Here is a 24,346-nt window from a genome sequence, read left to right on the forward strand (position 1 = left end):
TGGCTACCACTACAACAATGATAGTCATTTCCAAGGGTGGACTTTGGTCGAAAAAGGCACTTTCCCCGTCGGAAAAAGCTATTTCCGACAGCTAGGTGCCCTCGGTGGTCCTCGGAAAAAATATCATCGGAAATAGTCTTTTTGCGACCAACCCTCGGAAAAAGATATATTTCCGACAGCCGGATGTGGTCGTAAATAATTTTTCGGCGGTCGGAAATTGTTACTCCTCAACGACGACAAATTGTATTTCCGACAAAAGATGTTTGTTGGAAATAATTCGTTGCTTGTAGGAAAAAATTGGTTGCTAGCCAATCCATTTTTTTCCAAGGACTTATTTCTAACGAATAGGAGTGGTCGGAAAAAACTATTTCCGATAAGAATATTTAATTCCGATGACTAGTTGGCATCGAAAATGAATAAGTTTCAAGGGTCATATTTTCCTCGGAAATTGATATTTTCTGTCGGAAAAATATAATCTAATATTTCCGAGAATGATATTGTAGTCGGAAAAAGTGGTCGGAAATGTTTTTCACGAGATTTATTCGTTGAAATTTGTCAGGAATTTTTTTTTCCTCCCACTCAATTTAATTGTCAATTAACCTGATCGGAAGAGGTAGATGAATCAAGATAATTTTTTTTATTAAACACAAGGAGACAATTAAATCTTCATAAAAAAATTGCATTAGATGAAACATAGTTAATCATTCATACATGTTCAGATAAAGATAAATATTCAATATCTGGTCTTTATAATATAATCATTCTTAAGCAAGGAAGCTAACAATATATCTAATAAAAGTCCTCATTAGAGTTTGCATCATACTCATCAGCAACATCTTCATCACCATCTTCATCAGTACCATCTTCATCATGGTGTGCACTTGAATCTGTTGCAATATTGTCCTATTGTAAAAGAAAAACAAAGAAGTTAGAATGCAAAATAAGAGCTAAAACATGCAGTAAATAGCATAAAATAACAACATATAAAAATATTTGAAAGATATAAATAGTACCACAGAATGTGAGAATTAAACCACATACTTTGCATGGACATATTATCATGTCATCCTCTACCCACTTATCATGGCTATATGCATAATCAAGAAACTCTGTAACTCCTTGATCATACTTTGGGTCGGATCTACTTAACTGCATCCAAGATTTATCAATCACCATCTCCTCTCAATTTATGCTGCCGATAAATCTATGGTAATGATAAAACAAGCATTTTCATCAACACCAAATGAAGAGAATTAAATTCATAACTAAATGTAGAAATTTTTTTTGAAGTGATTCCTATTCCATATGATTCTTTAAGTTGTCTATTTAATTTGAGCATATGTACCTAATTTTGCTTTTGCTTGCTGCACCGCACCAAAAGAACAAATCAACAACGAATCCGACTTCACTTCACTCTGTACATATCCAAAAAAAAAAAATGTGTAAGAAATAGTCTGAGAAAACATACAAGCTAGCATTACAAAAACCTGGTGCTTCGGAGGAAATTAGGAAATTCAAAACATTATAAAAGTCAGAATAAGCTCATATGTGTGTAGTGTGTACGTTTGTATTTAGATATACCTTGACCATTGAATCAATCCAATTCATTATTCTACACCAGCACATGTATATGAGAAAATCAAGCTTTTTGAAATCTCTAGAATGCTTATTCATATATCATTGGATGGCAGATTAACAATAAGCATCACAATTACATAATTGCAATCAATCTGAAGCCTTAGGAGATCCTCTCCACTATGAACCATTGGACCATCCAATTTGATTGACCTAACTCCGTTGACCATGAGCATATTGCTGCGACATTGTTAATGACTATTGACCCAAAGTAAAAATTAAATAAATATAGAGGGAACCAGTTCAAACTAAAATATAAAATTACACAACCTTCTAACTCTTGTTTGATAACAGGTCCAGAACAATCAATTGTTGTTCCTATACTACAATTCAATTAGCTGTAAACCACATATATCGATTAAAATAAAATGGAGAGCTCCACATAAATTGAAAGTGGAATGCAAATAGTCAAGCCTACCTGATCGAACCGGAACGAGATGCGTTGCTGCCCTCAAGAACAAATTAGACATATCAGTTGGTTTCTATGGTTCACTATGAAAACTAATAGAGAGAAAGGAGAGATGGACAAACCTTTAATCGTCACCCAATCAATCAGAAAGCTTCTCAACTTTTCAATTCTTCATTGCCGTAGTGAGAGAGGAGGAAGAAAGATGTGCTTTTAGGGTTTGAGAAACAAATGCGTAGCAAATGAAGTTTTATTCTTTTTAATTATTTAGACGAACTAAACATAAGGAGAAATAAGGATTTTTTTCCTTCTTTGGTGAGATAATTAAGACTCCTTATTAGGGTATGTATAAATGCATAGGCGAGAGAAAGGATAGGAGGGAATTTTTTTCCTCCTTAGGCGGGAAGTTCTTTTGTTTTTTGTTTTGTTTTTAATCAATTTTCATGGAACTTATATATAAATGCATATGTGTTGGATACTCAGATATGAGTTTCCTAAGCAGGCCTTTCATATATAAACTTTTGTTTGAGTGGAAATTCAAATTTAAAGTGGTTAATTAGTTCTGTTTACTAAAATCATAGTTGTCATTGTTTTCTTACAAAAAAAAAAAAAAATCTTTTCCACATATTACTTTGGCCTAGAAACTAGATAATCTTGACTTGAGTTTTATTGAATTAATCATAGGGTTCATTTTTGTGACGTTTCTGTCAGACTATGTAGATCAACATCTTTATTAATTCTAATATAAGATCGACCAATGAAAAATATTTCATGACATTCTTGATAAATAAGTATGTACTTGCTAGCATTTTCAAAAAAAAAAAAAATGTACTCGTTCGCTAGTATTCTATTTTTTCTCGTCTAGCTATTCTATATAATTGTATATATATGATCAATCAATGTCTACTGTATACGAATGCATATATGTGTGGAGGGACAGTCGTACTATATATGTAGTATGTATGTGATCAATAATGAATAGTACTATGTAACAGTATAGTGTGTGTGTGGACAAGCACACATGATCGATCGACAATGAATTGTGTGTGTGTGTGTGTAGGAGTCTTTCACTAACAGATATTTTTTTGGCCATTTTAAGAGATCTCTTGTGAGACCCAATTTTCGATTACATATCTCGACATCTCCACTATTCAATTTTAGGTTTTCATGAGTAGATCACTTATACAAGTTTTCAGCACAATTGATGATTGTTAATGTAGTCATAATCATGATTTACTATTAAGGTTTAGGGTTTTAGGGCGGAATCTCCCAGTTAGCATGATCGATCTCTTATCTAAATAGAGCGGAATCTCCTAGTTAGCATCCCAGTTAGCGTGGAATCTCCCAATTAGCATAATCGTGATTTACCATCGATGATCTCTTATCTACTTCCGCAACTAATAATATATTGGGTTAGGGCGGAACCTCCCAATTAGCATGATCGATCGATCAAGTCTTATATATATAAATCCAAAACACATATGTATTATGTATATATAACTATGAGACTTATAATATATATATATATATATATATATATATATATGTGTGTGTGTGTGTGTATTATGAGATTTATTCGATCTTACCTTATAACCAATATATAATAAAATTATTTTTTCTTTAACATATAATGCATCAATTATAATAAACTAATAATATGTCATCAAGTAACCTGTGGAAAAATGGTAAAATTAATTTTGAAAAGTTAGAGATCCTATGCTCAATTCTCCTCTTTTGACATTATATTTTTATAAAAATAATACAATTTACAGAAATATTTTCAAGGGTCACTAGCCGTCGGAAATACTTTGTTCATTACCGAGGGTACTTTGTTGCCCTCGAAATTAAGAAATCATTTCCGACAAAGTCAACTGCCTCTCGGAAATAGGTCTACCATTACCGACGACACAAAATGTTGTCGAAAATAATATTGGCGCCAAAAGGTCCCGCCAATTTTTTTGTTTTTCCGACGAAATTTGAACTCTTTTCCTACCGCATATTGTCCCTCGGAAATAAAATATATTTTGACAGAACATTTCTGACGACCATTTTTTGTGGTCGAAAAAAGAGTTTTTTTGCGAGGGCAATTCTGTGCTGTCGGAAATTTTCGTCGGAAATGAGGACTTTTGTTGTAGTGTACAATCACATATACCATCAGTTCATGGCGGCAACAATTCGGATCCATGCCCGACCTGGTCCCGGCGACCCACTGAGCTTGTCAAATGTCAACTCATGCGGTATTACTCTCCGAGACCCACCGACAACTCATCAGTCCACAGGAGTAACCAAGCGGATCGGAGCTCTCTTCTGGGCTTTTGACCGTCTTGGCCGAGCTGTAGCCACCGGGTTAACCTTCACTCTCAAACTCGCTGGGTCTCGCCCATGCCCATGACAGCAACAGGGACACAAAAAAAAAAAAAAAATTACATATATAGATTTGCTCTTGGCACCAATGATCTCTTTCTTGTCGTTGTAAACTCGGAAGAGCTCCATGTAGCTTGGACCCATCTACAGTTCACTCCTAGGGATGTCTTCCGGGTCGCTCTCATCCTGGAAACTTTGAAATCCATCATGCTGGAGGTTAGTTTGATCCCTGCATTCATCGGGTCTTTGCTTTAGATACAAAGATATCTACTCGGTACACCACTCAGCAGCGTTCCCAGAGATAAGTTCCTCATTTCCTGTCCTTTATGCAAAGCTCAAAACATGCTTAACTATATATGCTGTCTCAGCATGTTCATGACTTCGATTCTAATACACAAACTTACTAAAGCATACGATAACTTCCAAAAATGTGCTTGCAAACAATATAGTTCCAGTACAGATACTTGTCATGTTTTCCTAATAGACACGATTTGCTAGTCTACTAATTTGGTACCACAACACTTGTCTTCTCATGCACAATCATTCCACTACATACAATCTCTTGTGCATGATTGGCTACTCATCAACCCTTACGTGGTGCACGTCTGTAGACGCATGCATGTGGTTCAAGCTACCTTGAGTCATGAACTTATATCAAACAATCAAGCATGATCCCGTACACACATGCCACATGCACACATACACTTAGCCTGTTATAAATTATAAACAACATTGCTGCTGTTAAGACGCACTTGTCATTGTTGAAATCATATGTGTCAAACTGTCAATGCCATTCTCTAAATTAGTGACACACATGACGTGAACAACATAGCATGGTTGTCTATCTGCTTGTGCACACCTACAGCTCTACATGCATGCTCTCACCTCCATTATATATACTTATCAATTAACTCGATCTCACATACAAACTAGTGTACTACTTATTCCACTTGTTTGTTTGTTTCAAATATTCAATTATGTGTTCAATTACATAAACATGTCTCGTGGCCACAATCTTCTGTCTCCTTATGTTACTCTAAGCCCAACACGCCATGACCACAAAATTAATTAGTTTTCACTAAATTCACACTTGCTCATGCTTGTGAAAATCAAACATTTGGTTGTCTATTAATGTCATGCATGTAACTATAATTATGCTATTTCACCCATGATTAAATGAAGTCTCAGCTACATACATTAATTTAATCCATTAAATTGCCATGAACCATTACTAGCATATGTGTGTACTCGATCTATCTTTATTTCTTGGTACTATATATATAATCAAATTGCCTCATACACTTCCTAGTTTTCAAGGCACTTTCTATCCTTCCTGCCTCCTAAGCTACATATAAGCAAACTATTGATGCTGTTGATTAACAAAATTATATGCTAAATCATTTCCTTTGTCTTGAGATTCAATTATGCTTCTCGGGAACTTCCTCACAATGAAACCGATACCTCAATGGTCGATTGGAACACTTCAAATAAAGCCTCGCGATTGTATACTTCAATTCTTACCACACCATTAAAGTCTCATCCTATCGGCTCCAGATAAGTCATTATATTACTTTCTTTCAAATGGAGCCAATGCCATGCTTTGCATGCTTTGTTAGATCACTTATCTAAGCATGCTTACAAAACGTGATCATTTAAGTATCATAACTATTATGCCTATGTACTAACAACATGCTTTATTTAATTGCAAATCAATTAAATTGCTACATATATACATATGACACTAACTCAGTGTAAAATACGGTACTTAAAATCCTCGTCTTGAGCGAGGTACCCCAGGGGGTAAATCAAGGTCAAATCCTTGCATAAAACCCTCCAACCATGCGAGTTACCCCAACAGGGTTAGGAGACTCAAAGCCCTCATGTGATCCCACCGTGTCACGAGGCTCAAGCCTTCATTCTACCTGGGGTCAAGCCACCGGGTAAAGGAGGCCTACCAGCTCTCATTTAACCACATTGGGTTAAGGAGGCTCAAGCCCTCATGTGACCCCACCGGGTCACGAATTATAGGCCCTCATCCTACCCCATCGAGTACGAGAGGCACCAATCCCTCATGCTAACCCATCGGGTACAAGAGGTCCCAATCCCTCATGCTACCCCATCGGGTACAAGAGGCATCAAGCCCTCACTTTATCCCATCGGGTACCAGAGGCACAAAGCCCTCTCACTACCCAGCCTGGTACCAGAGACCGGGCCCTCCAACGAGTACTGGAGGCCGACGCATATACAATACCCCAACGGGTACCAAATTCGTTGTACACGAGGTTTACAGGCCCTCATAAATCTTCTACTCGAGCTAGGTTCCCAACGGGATAACTAAAGGGTAGCTCCCTTACAAAAGCCAAGGTCCAGTCCCTTGCATTATAATCTTTGCCCCAAGCGAGGTACCCCCAATGGGTAACCCAAGGTCCAATCCCTTGCTTTTGAGTCATCTCACCTCCCGAGCGCTCTACACTTGGGGGACTTATTCATACCACTTATCACAAGTGGAGGTAGTACCCGACCGGGACTATCATTGAGCTTCACGCTCATACTTTTTGTGCTATGGTCTATTAATGGAAATATTGAAATTTTTCTCCTATTGTTGCTCGCAACAATTAAATTCCTTTTACATCCCATTAATAAGACCATAGGACAGAACTCACACTACCTATCACTCGCTCAATATGAGCGAGCGCAATTCTTATACACTCATACTCGGGGGACTATCATGGTCTTGCCATAGTCTCGCTAGTATGACAAGTAGTTACTTCGATACTGGAGCTTCATTCATAGCCTCACCGGTACCGTTGAACATAATCTAAGTCTGAATTCCCGTTTTACTAACTACGTGACTTGAGGGACTCGGCGAGTTATAACACTCCCGATCCTAACACATATGTATCACATGCATACAATATTTACTTATCATTATGTGTCATTGTGTTCATCACACATCTTTGCATCATATGCACTTCGTTATACTACCAAAACCATACATTTTCAACTTATACATCGTATGTCAAGACTACATAATACGTGCATACACACATTGTGTAACATGCATCTCATATAAACATTCATGCACCTCGATGCATTTGACTCAAATGTCACTTAGATTACCCTAGCGCAATCAATATGCCCTTTGCACACTCTTATCTTATTTGTAGGTACTAGCTAGATGATGAGAGCCCCGTGGCACCAACCTACCCGTAGAGTCCCTCCTTGCTTACGGAGTTGGGGGACTAGTATGGGTATGGCGTTCAACAAGATTGTCACTCATACTTGACGGCATCAGATTTAAACTTCCTAACCAAGAAGCGCCTCTTACTCAGGGACTTAGGGGACTTGTTGATATCACTTATACCACATACCGCCAAGCATAAGCAACAACCTCATAGGTGGGCCCCACAACATGGCTAGCCCCTCCTATGGCATGTATCTGGTAGATCGACACCTGAGCTACCCTGCCATGGTGGAGGTCGGCCGGTACCTCTTAGGCAGGCCACCCTCCCATGACCTCCAAGAAGTTTCAAGAGAAGTAAATATGTGTATTATGTCCCATATCGGAAATGTAGAATAGAATGGGACTTCCTTTAGCTATAAAGGGAAATCCTCCCCTTCTTACAGGAGGATAGGATCCATGATCCCCATACTTGTATACTACAAAGGCTACATGGGCTCACTCATAGTGAATTCTCTAAGTGGACGTAGCCTTGCCTTAAGGGCGAGGTGAACCACTATACATGCTTGTCTCTCTCTCTCTCTCTCTCTCTCTCTCTCTCTCTCTCTCTCTCTCTCTCTCTCTCTCTCTCTCCCCATCATGATCCATACTTAGTTCCCGTTCCGTATTCTCACACAGAAACAATTGCATTAGACTGAAACAATGATGTTTATATGGTCAAAAATTGATGCTTGGGGACACTCTTAGTCTGAAGATCACTGACGCTCTTAGCTCGTATATAGCTTGTTCCCCACAATTCTTCTTTTCAAATAATCGAGCCCATGTTAAGGAAAGGTGGGATGTAGAAGAAGGGAGGTTGCAAGTCCCTGAGAAAAAGAGGGAGGAAGTAAAAAACAGAAAGGCAAGAATTTGAAAAGACTTACTTGTTGATTCAAAGCTTGAGAACACGGGCGTGTTAATGCAAGCGTGCTAGGGTTGACCAAGGATGCTAGAGGTGGCTGGCCGCTCTCGGTGCTGGTCGAATAGGGAGAAACTGGCCAAAAACTGCTTTTGCCCATTTTTTTGTAGGAGGTTCAGTTGATGTGGCGGCTGGTTCAGTGACTTGTAGATCGGTTCTTGAGGTTCTACTTCCTATGCCTGAATCCTGAGATTGAGGCGCTGCTGCAGATGGGTTGGAGCATACGATGGCCGGTTCGTTTGGTTTTCGACCGGTTCTGGTGGTTCTGCCGCCTGTTCTGGACTCCTGGTGTCAAGGGCTTCAAGGTGTGCGACGGAGGCCGAAAGGGTTTCAAGGTTTTGTGTTCGAATTTAGGGGTTTGGTTATTTGTTTCAGGGTTTGGCTATTTGTTTCAAGGTTAGGGCTTCATGCTGGTATCATATTTAAGTAAATATAATGCAAAGAGAGAATTGAGAGAGAATGGATGTGTCTATTCATTGATAATAGGAGCCCTATATATAGGGATTACAAATCACAATTACTTGGAGTACAAGGATTCCAAATCTAACATGATTTGGGAATCTAGAATCTTCTCTCCTATTACAACAATAGAACTAATCCTAGTTTGACCGGCATACCCATAGTCAATATTCTTCAACAATTGTTCTATATATATTCAGACAACATAAAATTGTATCTTAAACGCAAGTTTAACTACAAATAAACATCTTTTGTTATGAGTTAAAACGACAGATAATTGTAATTGAAACTTGTTTACACCGATAATAAACTATAGTTGAGAACCAATACTAACTGCAAATAATTCATAGTACTGTTATCGAAATGAGAATTCAACCACTTAAGTTAAAGAACTTTTTGTTGGTCTTCACGTTTGACAACACTTTTCTGTCTTCTGAAATCTTGATAACTCACACCTATACTTGTGATGAATCAATCAGACAACAGAAGACTGAAAACATTTCTGTCGTGTGAATGTAATCAGACGACAGAGTTTCTACGTCATCTGATTGGACAAGAGATGTCAGCGCCTCAGACGACAGAAAATTGTGCAATCAGACGACCTAGATTATCTGTGGTCTGATTGACTTAATGGCATAGTGTTTTTCCATATGTTAGTTAGGTTAGCTAGTTAACTAGTCTCAGCTCACCGACAAAATTTTTGATATATAGTACAATTGATTTACTTGTAGGAAACCTCATATATAAATTATTTTCTAGAAACATTGTATAAATCCAACGAGGACTTTGATAGTTTATGATTGCAGTACACACATTATATATAACTATATATTTGTATGTGTAAACTCAACTAATTTATCATAGAACTTTAAGTCAAAAGGGTTTTGCTCTGCTATGGTTTTGTGGTACGCCTGAATTAAGCGCACAAAATTACCCTGCAAAAGACAATTGTTAGTATAGGATAAGCAGGGATCGTTCAGTCCGGGGATTGAGGGTACACTTCTAATTTCAAAAATAAATTAATAAAAGTAAAAAGTATTATGTACAAAAATAACAAATAAAGAATTAAAATAATAAAGTAAAAAGTATTATGTACAAAAATAAAACAAAGAATAGAAATATATACAAGTTAATGTAAAAAGGGGGGATTGGAGTTTTCAAAACGCAAACAATAATAAAAGAAAGAAAATGTTTCAATTTTTAGGGATTCCAAATTAGATGTATGGACGTTGAGAACTTCGTAATCCACCACTAGCTAAGATAAGAGAAAGACAATTTAACATAATCTTCAATTACTAAGGCATGTGAATGAAACCAATCAAGAACTTTAGGATCGCCGCTAAAGCCTTATTTTTCCCAAAATTACTTAGAACCGTGAACGCACTGCATCCTAAGCTTGCTTATATGCAATCAAGGTGTAGAACGCTACCCTATCAAATTAACTCATTAAGCACACATAAACACATTAAGCTCTTTGGAAAGATTGATTTTAGAGTACAAAACTAGTGAGGAACGCCATCCTAGCATGCATTCTATTTGTTTGATTTCACCTAACATGTAGGCTTTACTACTTGAGTGTTTTAAGACCGTGAACGCACTGCACCTGAAAACTAGCTCCAATTACATGCTCATATTTTAGGTGATCAATCTAAGACATAAACATATAAAAGATTTTATAAAACAAAACCAAACAAAGCATTCACAAAACCTTGTAATCGAAAAAGAGATTCAAAAGCTAAATATCCATCACATAACAAGGATTTCATACTAGTTCTCAACAAGAAAATTACTCACTCATAGTTTGGAAATCCAAAAATAAAACCAAAAGAAATTACAAGGAAAAAGATAGAATTACACCATGAAGGGAGTGGATGATGAAAAGCTTGAGACGTTGATCTTGAATCTTGAAAGCAAGACTTCACTATCACGGCACAAGGTGGATGATGACGGCTAGGAGGCTTCATGGCTTGTTCTTCTCTTCTTCTCTTTGCTTGGAAATGCAGAAACTTGAAACTAGAGGATGGAAAGGAAAATGGAAAGGAAGTGGCGAGACAAAGAAGATGGAATGGATGAAGGAATGTGTGTAGGAAAATGGAAAGAAAATGGAGAGACAAAGAAGATGGAATGGATGAAGGAATGTGTGTAGGAAAATGGAAAGAAAATGGAGAGACAAAGAAGATGGAATGGATGAAGGAATGTGTGTAGGAAAATGGAAAGAAAATGGAGAGACAAAGAAGATGGAATGGATGAAGGAATGTGTTTTAGAATGAGAGGAGATGGTGTTTATATAGGGAAGAAAAAGAAGAGTGAAATGATGAGTGGAAGAAAAATAATGAAAGTGGAGTATGAAAGTGATTTGTAAAATATGGAAAAGATAGAGAAATGATGAAATGAAAGCAAAGCATGAAAGTGCAGAAATATGGAAGTGATGATGATCTATTAAAGAGATTGTAGGAGAAAAATATATCCAAGAAAAGCATTAGCTTTCTTCATGTGGGTAGGAAACATGAACATGTGAATATTGAGCTGGTTTTAGGTCAGTTTCTGCCCCTTTATTCCTTCAATTATTTCTCCAACAAGACTTCATTATATGCCTTCGACTTCTTCATATGAAATGTTCCACTATGAGTGTAGATCATCCTGACAAATTTTCAGAGTTTTATTCTATGCGGTTGGGCCGAAAATGTTGCTGGACCTCTTACAGGTCCAGTTTTCCAGTTTTGCTTATGTAGAAAATTGGACTGATTGTTTGAAGGCCTTCCACTCAAACTTAGCTCTGGCACTCTTCATAAGAAATGATCCTTGGGTTTTCTAGATTGAATCTGGAAAGTTTCAACTCATTTGAAGTTCGGATGGTTAGTCTTCCACCCCTCATTTCTTGTCTAGCTCGCTTTCTCATTGGCTCAATTTCTCCAAGACACGCTTTGTCAGGCCAAAATGCTCATTTTGGGGCCAAACAGCTCATTTCATCATCATCTACTCCAATGTACCTAAAAAAATAGAAATTGAGTTAAAAATCGATTCGTTAAGGAATTAACTAAGCAAAATGTGAGGAATTAACTATTAAAATACCACATTAAAATGCTCCTATCAAATTACCCCACACTTAGCTTTTGCTAGTCCCTTAGCAAAACAAAAATACAAAACAGAACAAAAGCTTGACAAAAAGCAAGTAAATGACTCTACTGCTCCTAACTGTTGTCTCAGAGATATCAAACTCATGGCTTTCAGGTTAAACACTTAATCAAAATCACATAGATAATTCCAAGGTTAATAAACATGTGACACTTATATGACTAAGTAAGATATGGAGAACTTAAGTTATACAGTGAATAATAGCATGTTTCGAACAAGTCCAATCCAAACTCACAGGGCATACTCTCGATTTTTCTCTCAGAAATGGCTATGCTTAAAAGCTTCACACTCAAGTATATGCAAGAGAACAAATTGTAAGGCAACAAACAGCTTGCATATTTCATCAATAAAAGCATTTTGTGAAGAATTTTTAAAGACCTCATGAAATGACTAAGTGCACAAATGGACCTAAACCATAAGCTCGACTGCGTAACTGACTCCACTAACCAAAGGCTGCCCATCTCAAGGATCAAGTCAGCACTTAAAATAGGTTGTAATGGGGCTAAGCTAGGGTTTTTGAAATGAAGATTAAGGATACAAAAATCCTAAGGACCTAGCAGAGCATATAAGGACCACCTTATGTCATCATTTTCTACAAATATCATTGTTTTGGGCCAAACCTTCACTCTAACAAATATGGAAATGGACAAAGGCCTAATTTTCAACTTTGAGCCTTCTACAAATTTGAAAGTCCAAAACCACACTTCAACAATTTCCCAAGAGTTTTCTTTTCAATTTTTCTTCTCTTTTGCCGCTTTTCTTTCTTTCTTTTTCATTTTCATTTTCTTTCATTTTTTTTTTCTTGGATTTTCCCACCCCACACTTGTCTTTCATCGTCACCCCTACATACTATGTCATGCTCTACTAAGTCCCTAAGACAAGGGTAGAGATATCCTGTACTAAGCTCATGGTAGGGTAGTGAGGGTGATGAAACAAAGGTTTTCAACGTAGGCTCAAAGGGGTTCATTCTAAGGAGTCCCACGACGGGCACAATTGGGGACACATGCTTGTTTGGCTATGGTGGTTACCCTAATGCCTTCTATCCTATCCCGGATCAGTGCATATTATGGCATACAAGTTTTGACAGTCACAACAGCCGAGTTCTAGTACTCTCTAGTCCATTAAAATCTATGGCACATGATCATTGGCTTTTCAAAAGAATGATGAGGTTTTGCAAATACAGCCATGAAATTCTAAATTTATCAGTAAGCACTCGAAAAGAAAGTATTTTAACTCAACAGCTCACTTAGGGTCAAATGAATCAGACTTAATCCTAGCATGCTTAATGAACCAAGTTACAATCCTATCTCAAATCTTCATACAAGCATCACAATGTTGATTAACCACAGAATTCAATTAAGTCCTATTTCGATTGTGAAAACCTTCAGCCATGAATTCAGAGACATGTTCATCCTAGACGTTAAGAGCATCCTAAGACTCAAACAAACAAAAACACTCTAAAACCAACATTTTTTTATTTTTTTTATTTTTATTTTTTACAATTTAATTTAATTTCAACACTTAGATACGGGAACAGGGAGTCTCGATGTGCAATGGGACTGAAACAGCTACCCTTTTTCAAGACTATGTTTAATCCAATATACCTTAGTGTATCACAACATTTTCTTTTGTTATAAACATTTTTTTTTTTAATTTTTTTTTTAAAAAAATACTAACTACTAAAAAAACAATAAAGCAATAATCCGTCCCCCATACTTAATTCATGCATTGTCCTCAATGTATAAACAAATATAAAGCATGCAAAGCATAAATCAAGCATAGAAGAGAAAGTTAACACAACGAAACCTAAAACAACTTAAAATTCATGAAAATAAAATTGAAGGAAAAGTTCAAGAAAGCAAATCTGCGTTTGATGGTTCCACCACAGCTACAGTTGAAATGGGTTGCCTCCCATGCAGCGCTTAATGTTTAAAGTCTTTCAGCCTAGACTTGTACCTCCATTTACTCCTTTGGAGGAGCGGTGTGCGGGCTAGTGGCAGCCCTCTTGCTGGTTTCAGCCTCCTGAGGAGGGTCCTCATGGTGTGATGCAGTAGCGTCCTTGCGAGGAAACCCAGGAGGATAACTCTGCAAGTTATTGACTTCCTGAGCAAGCTTGTTTATTGCAGTGTGACAGCGGATCAAAGAGAAGTTCATCTCAGAGATGTAATCGATCATGCATGTGACTCTCCAATCTGTCACCATAATACCATCGCGGAGAGAGGAACGCAAATCATCAATCGAATCCGACAAGCTTTCCAGGGTGGCCACAGGCCGAGGAGCACGAGCAGCTGGTGAGGAAGAAGACTCTCCGGGATGCAGTCTGGGAGAGCGACGAGGCAGAGGAGGGGGACTGCGGGTACGCTCACGGATAGGACGATGGTCCCCTGGACGAGTAAGTCCAGCTCTAGTGGCCGCTTGACGACCTTCTTCCTCCAAAGAGAGAACACGACGTTGATTGATGCCCCTGCGAGGGATAACCTTGGTTCAAACCATGAGGAAGGAGAAGGAATTTGAAACTGCACAGGCACACGGTTTAAACAAAGCTTCTCCGGGAAGGAGAAGAGTTATGACAGTTCACGGCCCAAGAAACACGTATGCAAATGAAAAAAAACTCCCCCACGTGTCCTTTCTTTTCCTGGATTTATGGCAATTAGACCTGCTTTCGGCTGTAGCTTGTCTGTCACAGCTCCTCGAGATTCGTTTGGTTCCCCCACGTGTCCTTTCTTTTCCTGGATTTATGGCAATTAGACCTGCTTTCGGCTGTAGCTTGTCTGTCACAGCTCCTCGAGATTCGTTTGGTTCCCCCACGTGTCCTCCATGCGCCAACAGCTTTTCCGTGTTTTCGGGTGACTTTAATCCAACGCGTAGATTTAATCTCAGAGATCGTCCATCCAACGGTGGAGATCTGCTCACTCGTTCTATAAATAGGTGCATTCTGGGGAAACGACTGTTCACTCCACAAGAGAGAAAATTCTTCCGAGTTCCAGCCTTTCTCTCTCAACCCTTCAGCCTTTCTTTCGAAACTCAAATCCTTTCTTCAACAATTTCAATACTTCTCCTCCCGATCTTTACTCCCATCTGAAAGATTCAATCCCTTCCTTCCTCTGAGATTTTCAGATCTCCAACACCACTTCATCAACTTCAATCCTTCTAACAACAATCTCCCTCAAACACTCAACAACGTCGTTCTTCAATTTTCACTTCCTCTCAACCCAACACCATGGAACCACGAACTCTGCAACTAATGGAGCAACAGACCCAGCAACAAATCGAGGATGGAGGAAACAACCAAGCAGCCGGGAGTAGTGCCAACACGCCTATCAGGCCGACTAATAACCGGTGGGCTCCCACACCGCCTCAACTAAGAATCCTCAAGGGCCTTTACTATGATAAGGGTTTTAAGTAGCCAACTCCAGAGCAGATTCAAGAGATCTGCCTTCATCTGAAACAGTATGGGCAGATCGAGGAAAAGAACGTCTTCTTTTGGTTCCAGAACCTCAAAGCTCGAGAGAGGCAGCTGATGAGGCCAATTCGGAAAGTTCGGGTTGGTGGATCTCTCGATCTCAATTTTGGATCCACTAGCTCCACTGATGATGGTAGGTCCATTGACCTAAACTTTGGTTCCACTGGTCCTACTGGTGATGATGGATCTATTGATCTAAATTTTGGGTCATGTGTCGGCTATAGTGTTGACCCATATTCCTCCTCACCCTTCAATACTAATACTAGTACTACCTCCCTTGGCACAACAGGAGGACAATCTTTCATGGAACAACGAGGAGAATATCACCAGGAGATTGAAACCCTTCCACTGTTCCCCATGCACGGTGAGAACGTCCTTGGTAACCCGAAGACTACTTCCGAGGAAGGTAGCGCATATGGTTGGTACTCCGGTGGCTGGGACGACAACAATGGTGGTTCTTGCATTTCTCTTGAGCTTAGTCTCAACTCCTCCGGAGCTGCAGACATGGTTTAGTATAGTGTATTATTACTAATTTTTTTTTTTTTTTTGTAAATAGCTGAATTTAATAAGACTGAATGAATGCAGTTTTTTTTTTTTTAAATTTTTTTATTTATTTATAGGACTCAAAAATGAAAGACAAAAAATATTTATAGGACTCAAAATGAAAGACAAAAATATAAATCCTAAAATAAAAACAAGGGAAAAGCTGAAAAATAAAAAGAATTATGGAAAGAGAAAGCAAATCTGATTATATTCTGAATTGGGTTGCCTCCCAAGTAGCGCTTGTATTTTACGTCTTGCAGCCAGACGGTACCTACATTAAATAAAGTTAGTAACTATAATTAACAAAGAAATACAAAATAAAAACAAGTATAACTATTAATTACAAACTACAAGTATAATTAACAAGTATATTGTACATAAAACACAAGTTAAGTACACAAGTGAGTATAAAACGTGAAAAGTATTTTTACAAGTTTAAAGTGTGAAACAACAAAATAATTTACACGTATAGAGTATTCACAAGTATTTCTTTTGTTATAAACATTATTGATATCGAATCAAATTCCAAGCGGTAAATCAAGTGGACGTGCGGCCCAAATATAGTCGCCTAGACACAAACTCCCTTTCAAATCGTTTGGGCAACCTTACTGAAATGGCCAGGTGGGGGAGGACGAACATGAGAGGAAAAATCCATTTTGGCATGAGCTACTCCCACATAGTGGTTTAGGCCCATTTGCAAGAACTTCTGGATTCAAAAACCCGTCATGAATGTTGTCCCCTTCCTAGACACCATTCCACATAGGCTATACTTACTAAGATGAAAAAGTTCATAAGTGTGAAGACAGTTCAACAAGTGTTAATAAAGGCCGCCCTCAACCTTAAGGGACCTGAGCTAGGTACCAATAAGGGGTTTAGGCCAATATTAATAAAAGAGACTTCACCTATTCCTCTCAATTTACAACCTACAATTAAAATTCGTGTTCAATAATATAAATAATATTTAAACTAAGTTTTAAACAATTTATATACAACAAATATATACAATAAATGACACAATTTAGCAAGTGATTTTTCAATCCCCGGAAGCGGCGCCAAAAATTGGTACGCCTGAATTAAGCGCACAAAATTACCCTGCAAAAGACAACTGTTAGTGTAATACCCCGAAAAATCCAAATTAAATTCCGTGGATTTTTAGAATTGATTTCGTGGTATTAGGAGCGAGTACGAAGCTTGGAGAAGTTGTGGAAGTAGTTCGAACGATTTTATTTTCGAAATCGAACGTTATTTAGGGAATCTCAAAAAGTGACTTTTTATACGTATGGAATTTGGGAAAATTTCCTTCATGAAAGTTGTAGAGCTCGTCGATACGATCACGTGCATATGCGGAACGCAAAAATCGGAGCTCGTATGAATTAGTTATGATTTTTTTGAAAAAGTCCCAAATTAGTATAAATATTGGATTTTTCCGAAAAATTCAAAAAAAAATCCGAAAATTTCAGAAAATGGAGCTCTTGGCCGGAAATCACCCGATTTCTTCATCAATCGATTTCTCCCTCATCCGGCAACCATTTGAGGTGAAACAAAGCCCAGAACAGTTCGCCACTTCGCCACTAACAGCCTGGTGCCCTCATTTCCTCCCTTCACGGCGGCTACGCGGCGGTGGAGCTCGAAACCGATTTTAGCTCGATTTTAGTCAACGCCGGTTTTCTCCTAGCTCCGGCCACCAAAACTTCCGATCCTTGGCTCTGTGAACTCGCCTCAACCTGCTGATCATCATACCAGAAGGATCGCACCTGGAGTGACCGGTTTCACGTTCGTCGGAGCTCGGCCGGTTTTCGATCGAACACCAAAACCTTTCGATCGTGATATCTCGAGCTGTAGTGCATCGTTTTGATTGATTCTGGAACCAGTGAGTTCACCTTGATGTTCTTAACAACTCTCTAGAAGGAATCGAGGCCTGAAATTGAAGTTTTTACGTCGAAATCGAGCCTCGCCGGATTCTGCAAATTGTCGCCGGATTCTGGAAATTTTCCGGCCACCGAGACTATTTTGGTACTTTTCGACCTCTTCCCGTTATTTTCTGATCTTGTGCTAGTTATGAAAAATGATCCATGTTAAAATGAAGAAGTTTGTAGTTGACAACTTTTGCATCGGAGGTGGTTGACCGACGCGTTGACCACCTACTGACCATCGCTTGTGGCAGCGCGTCGGACCATATTTTGAGTTTATATTATCTGGACGATGATCTACGCATCCATGCGAGCGTTTTGATATATTACAAGGTTATTTTAGAAAAAAGTGGATAAATAGTGGATTTACGTTTTGACGTTACTATTTAACGTTTTTACGTTTTATCTTCGGTTTACGATCTGTGAAGATCAGACCATCGGTTTTACTTCAAATTTTAATATGTTGATCGTATGACTGTCCCGATGACTTTGTGAGGTCACGGGCGAAGATCCGACCGTTGGATCTTCGTATAATTGTGAAATAGTGATTCAGAAGGCGATTCGTGAGAATCTGACCGTTGGATCTTCGTGATAATTTTGGAGGATGATCCTAAGGGCGATCCGTGAGGATCCGACCGTTGGATCATCATATAATTAGAATCCGACCGTTGGATCATCTTTATTTTAGAATCCGACCGTTGGATCATCTTAATTTTAGAATCCGACCGTTGGATCGTCTTTATTTTAGAATCTGACAATTGGATCGTCGCTTAAGGTTATTTCGTGTTTCGTTTACTAAGCAAAGACCATACTTGATTAGGTACTTGACGGTTTGAGTTGACGAGCATTCGGAATATCGTTATATTTGACTTTTTAGAAGACGCAGCTGGATTAGAGGTGAGTAAACCTCACATGGTTCATATTACGAACCGAATAAATTTAATTACTTTATTTTTGTCGCAATTGTGTGAAAATATCTCAATTATGTGAAAATATTTGTGGAATAAATATTTGTTTTAAATCATATGGACTTGATCAACTACGGTCCATAGGTAATTTAAATGATTTTATTATACAAATGAATTTCACGGTTTTTATGCTTGAACTATAGTTGGTATTAGTGGTCATTCCTGAGCGGATGATTACGTATATATATATTTACGTGTTATATATATATTGGTTGACGTGTGATTGGTATGATGAAATGATTGAGAATGGATTTGGATATTATTCAAGCTATTAATCTCCCATTTAATTGTTGAATAATGAAATGTTGATCATGTGGTGTGAAAGCTATTTTATATGCCCAATTGTGAATATGTGGAAATTATTTTAAGAAGTAAAGATTTGTCTTGAAATAATATGTCTCTTTATATGGGTGTACATATACATATTTACAATCTAAAATTTATAAAGATTGTATGTTGTGGATTTGATTATGTCTGAAAAGTACAATTGTGAAGCCGGGTGATTACAACAACCCCGTGCTTAAGTGAATTACTGGTAAATGTGTTTTGATGTTATGATGACGTTAAGCTGTGGGCCCTAGTCCCTTCAGATAGTGCACTATTATACTCTTAGGAAGGGTGGTACTTTGAGTATACATACTTTGGAGGGTGTCCTTGGTATGCTGCGGCTTACCCATGCTTTGGTATTATGGACCCTAGCATGTGGATTCCCGTGCTTTGGTATTATGGACCCTAGCACGCGGATTTATGATTTGTTACCAGTCAACCTGGTTTTCCCGTGTTTTGGTATTATGGACCCTAACACGTGGATTTATGATTTGTTACCAGTTAATCTGAAAATTCACTAAAAAGAGGAGTGTACTTATGTTATTTTGATCAAATATCTATCTATGATATATTTTGAATATGTGAAGGTGTTAGTGAAATTGATCAAATATCTATCTATGATATATTTTGAATATGTGAAGGTGTTTGTGAAAAGAAAATCAAGCATGCATTACTTTAATGTTATTTCACATATTAATGTTGCAATATTTGTTGGTTGTGATCAAGCATGTGTTGCTCAAATGTTATTTCACATATTAATGCTGCAATATTTGTTGATTGTTTACTTGAGTTATAAGAATTGTAACATAATAAATCAACAGTTCTTTCTTGTTTACTCACGAGCTGTCAAAAGCTTACCGGGTTTTGTGTTGTTGCAATTCCCGGTACACTATTCAAATTGTGTAGCGGGTAATCTCACAGGTCAGGAGAATCAGGGCAGTGATCGTGCGGTTTAGAGTATTAGTATTAGATTGACAGCATTTGTTTTTGTGAGGAGAATTATACTCATTTGAGTTTTACAATTTGATTTGGTGAGAGTGTGCTGTAATAAGTAGCTTGAGGATTTGGTTTATGTAATATCAAGAGGTGTAACTAGTGGTTGTTTTCTGAGAGAAAAATTCAAAACGTTATTTGTATTGTTATTAGTCATGTTCCGGATTTGAATCCTTATTTCAAAATTCGGGGTGTGACAGTTAGTATAGGATAAGCAGGGATCGTTCAGTCCGGGGATTGAGGGTACACTTGTAATTGCAAAAATAAATTAATAAAAGTAAAAAGTATTATGTACAAAAATAACAAATAAAGAATTAAAATAATAAAGTAAAAAGTATTATGTACAAAAATAAAACAAAGAATAGAAATATATACAAGTTAATGTAAAAAGGGGGGATTGGAGTTTTCAAAACGCAAACAATAATAAAAGAAAGAAAATGTTTCAATTTTTAGGGATTCCAAATTAGATGTATGGACGTTGAGAACTTCATAATCCACCACTAGCTAAGATAAGAGAAAGACAATTTAACCTAATCTTCAATTACTAAGGCATGTGAATGAAACCAATCAAGAACTTTAGGATCGCCGCTAAAGCCTTATTTTTCCCAAAATTACTTAGAACCGTGAACGCACTGCATCCTAAGCTTGCTTATATGCAATCAAGGTGTAGAACGCTACCCTATCAAATTAACTCATTAAGCACACATAAACACATTAAGCTCTTTGGAAAGATTGATTTTAGAGTACAAAACTAGTGAGGAACGCCATCCTAGCATGCATTCTATTTGTTTGATTTCACCTAACATGTAGGCTTTACTACTTGAGTGTTTTAAGACCGTGAACGCACTGCACCTGAAAACTAGCTCCAATTACATGCTCATATTTTAGGTGATCAATCTAAGACATAAACATATAAAAGATTTTATAAAACAAAACCAAACAAAGCATTCACAAAACCTTGTAATCGAAAAAGAGATTCAAAAGCTAAATATCCATCACATAACTAGGATTTCATACTAGTTCTCAACAAGAAAATTACTCACTCATAGTTTGGAAATCCAAAAATAAAACCAAAAGAAATTACAAGGAAAAAGATAGAATTACACCATGAAGGGAGTGGATGATGAAAAGCTTGAGACGTTGATCTTGAATCTTGAAAGCAAGACTTCACTATCACGACACAAGGTGGATGATGACGGCTAGGAGGCTTCATGGCTTGTTCTTCTCTTCTTCTCTTTGCTTGGAAATGCAGAAACTTGAAACTAGACACTACTACAAAAAGGTCATCAGACGACGGTGAATTTGTGTTGTGTGATGACCAAGCTCACCGTGGTCTAAGTGAGTGTTGTGTGATTGAAAAATCAGACAACGGTGATTTCACCGTTGTGTGATAATAGTTTGCTCAACAGAAATACCTATTTCCGTTGTGTGAGTTCTGCGCAGCATGTGCCTGGCATGGCATGCGCGGCGATGCCTCGGCACATTCAGACAACAGAAGATGAAATTTTGCCGTTGTCTGAGATTCATAACACACAACGGATATAACCCATTCTTTGTTGTCTGAGATTCATAACACACAACTGATATAACTCATTATTTGTTGTCTGAGACTACTAACAGACAACGGATATAACTTAATATTTGTTGTCTGAGGTAAGTAACACACAACTGAAGTAAAATTATCTCTCTTGTCTGTTGATTACTCAGACAACAGTGATCATTTTATTTCTGTTGTGTGTTATGAATCTCACACAACAGAATTTTGTTTTCTTTTGTTGTTGGTTGTTAGTTCACACAACAACTATATTTGGTTATCCGTTGTGTGAATACTGTAATCAATTGGGTACCAACTAGTGACTGTTGTAGGAGAAGCCTCAATTTTGAACTCTTTTACATTCATACAACACATTGTTTTGTATTGTGTTGTATGACTAAACCTTGAACAACAAGAAGAATATCAATATAAATGTTTGTCCAGAATAATGCTCAATATATTACCATATAAACAATACTCTAATCCATATATATCATTCAAGAACCATTATTCAAGCATCAATACATTCAAGTAACAAGATAATGCACCAAGAGCATTCTTAGCTAGCTACACATGAATAAAAAAACTAAGCTTCTAGCATTGAATGCCTATTTCAGCTTTAAATTTTGCAGCTTCTTGTTTGTACTGTTTAGACCTGGAGATAGTGCCAGAAATGAGCAATGCATCCTTCTCCTGGTTATATTCATTCTAATTCCATTTCTCCTGTCAATCCCCATCCCAGCTATTCAATATGCAAGGCCATATAGACCAATGTTCTGCCATTTGGCGATGATCCCTCCTGGGAACCAGAGTAGTACCAACAAAGATGGCTCAACAAGGAAAGCTCTACCTAAGCCCCTAAAAAATCTCTGACCTCTGGTGATATGAAACCGTTCATTCATTTATAGACAAAAACACATATTCAATAGGAGAAGCAAACTATTACAGCAACAATAACCACGGTCGTAAGAGCATTACAGGTTTTAATACTACCAAAGGTTTTTAGCTAACAAGCTCAGACTGGACCTTTTTGACTAGGTACAGGGAAGGTAGATTTGGAGCTAAGGAGCCTCATCATCATTCTCAGCTGCTCCCCCTTTGAGATATATACTAAATTGTAGACCTGAAACAACACTAACCGCAATATAATACAAGAAAAAATAAAAAATTGTGTTTCTGTACCTTTTTATGTTGGTTCCCTCACTCCAAAAAATAATGGGGAATCAAATACGTGCATAAATAAAATGGTAACTGTAGATTACTGTAACTTGATAAAGATCAGAGCAATTTTGCAAGCAGAATGAAACGCATAAATACCAACTTACCTTCTTAGTCTTGCCTTTGGTAGTTTGGAACTGCTGCCAAGCATTTTGACGCTTGTTCTGAGTGACTTCCAACTGCTCCATCCTCATTTTTGACTTAAAAGCATGTATCTTCTTGCGTTTGGCAATTTTCTGCAGATTTTGGAGTTGGCAAGCATCAGTATAAAAAGAAAAGTCAGAAAGATGTTCAAAAATTGTACAATAACTTCTGGTATCGTAGGAAATGATAGATCACAAAATAATTTCAATCACCCTACAAACTAGTTTGGTGACTCAACCCACCAGAAACTTTGTGAATTGTGAAAAAAAGAGAAAAAAAACCCTAAATTGCAACGCTCCAAACCTAAGTTGCTTTTAGTCAGATTAGTACTTAATAGTGAACTACTGAACATTGTATTATTCCCATATTACATAGATGGGGTAAAGTGCAAACTTGCAAAAGGAATGCTCTGTGGGTCATTTTTTTGGCGAGAAAAGTTCTGGGAGTCTTGTCAGTAGATAGAGGGACCCCATTAGAGCTACCATTACCACACCCACACATCTAGTTTATTATACAATGATAGAGATGGAAAAATTACCACATCCTCAGGATCATCCGGTTCTATACGAAGCTTTGCCGGTAGGCTTCGTGATTGGAAGTCAACAGAAGCAGCTTGTGCAATTTTCCTTTTGATTGCTTGTTTTGTAGCTTCAGCAACTTTTTCCGCTTCCAACAGTGCATTGACAGCCCCTTCTTGAATTGGCCTTACATTGGCTGGATCCACCTGAGAGGAGAATCGCCAGTGACGAATAACATTTGCAAAATTTAATAATACACATAAAAGGAGTAGATGAAGCAAACTAAGGACTGTATGTGATTTAAAAAGGAACAAACAGTTGGATCCCTTTCCAAACTTCGGATAATAACTAGACAAACTCTTGAGGAGAAAATCTATGTTATCTAAAACTGCATTCTAGGTGATATAACTTTGAAGAACCATTTAACAAATCATTGGCTCGTTAGTTGAAAATCGTTATATAGGCCAGATGAAAATTCACTGCATATATAGAATAATATGAACTTCAGGTAAACAGGTTTCAATTAAACAAAACTATGTAATCATAGATCACAACTTCATAACCTAAAGACCCGATTGTACCAACCCTGT

At 37.6% G+C, this 24,346-nt stretch overlaps 1 long non-coding RNA gene across 1 annotated transcript; it reads right to left on the bottom strand.

The window, feature by feature from the left end:
* Nucleotides 1-963: 963 nt before the first annotated feature.
* Nucleotides 964-2,240, bottom strand: LOC121052599. Its single transcript, XR_005809575.1, has 3 exons — nt 2,167-2,240; nt 1,346-1,415; nt 964-1,204 (listed from the first exon to the last, which is right to left on the bottom strand). It is a non-coding gene; the product is annotated as an uncharacterized LOC121052599 (long non-coding RNA).
* Between the last annotated feature and the right edge of the window lie 22,106 nt (nt 2,241-24,346).

Source organism: Rosa chinensis, chromosome 4 (genome assembly GCF_002994745.2).
Source record: "Rosa chinensis cultivar Old Blush chromosome 4, RchiOBHm-V2, whole genome shotgun sequence".
Classification (NCBI taxonomy): Eukaryota; Viridiplantae; Streptophyta; class Magnoliopsida; order Rosales; family Rosaceae; genus Rosa; species Rosa chinensis.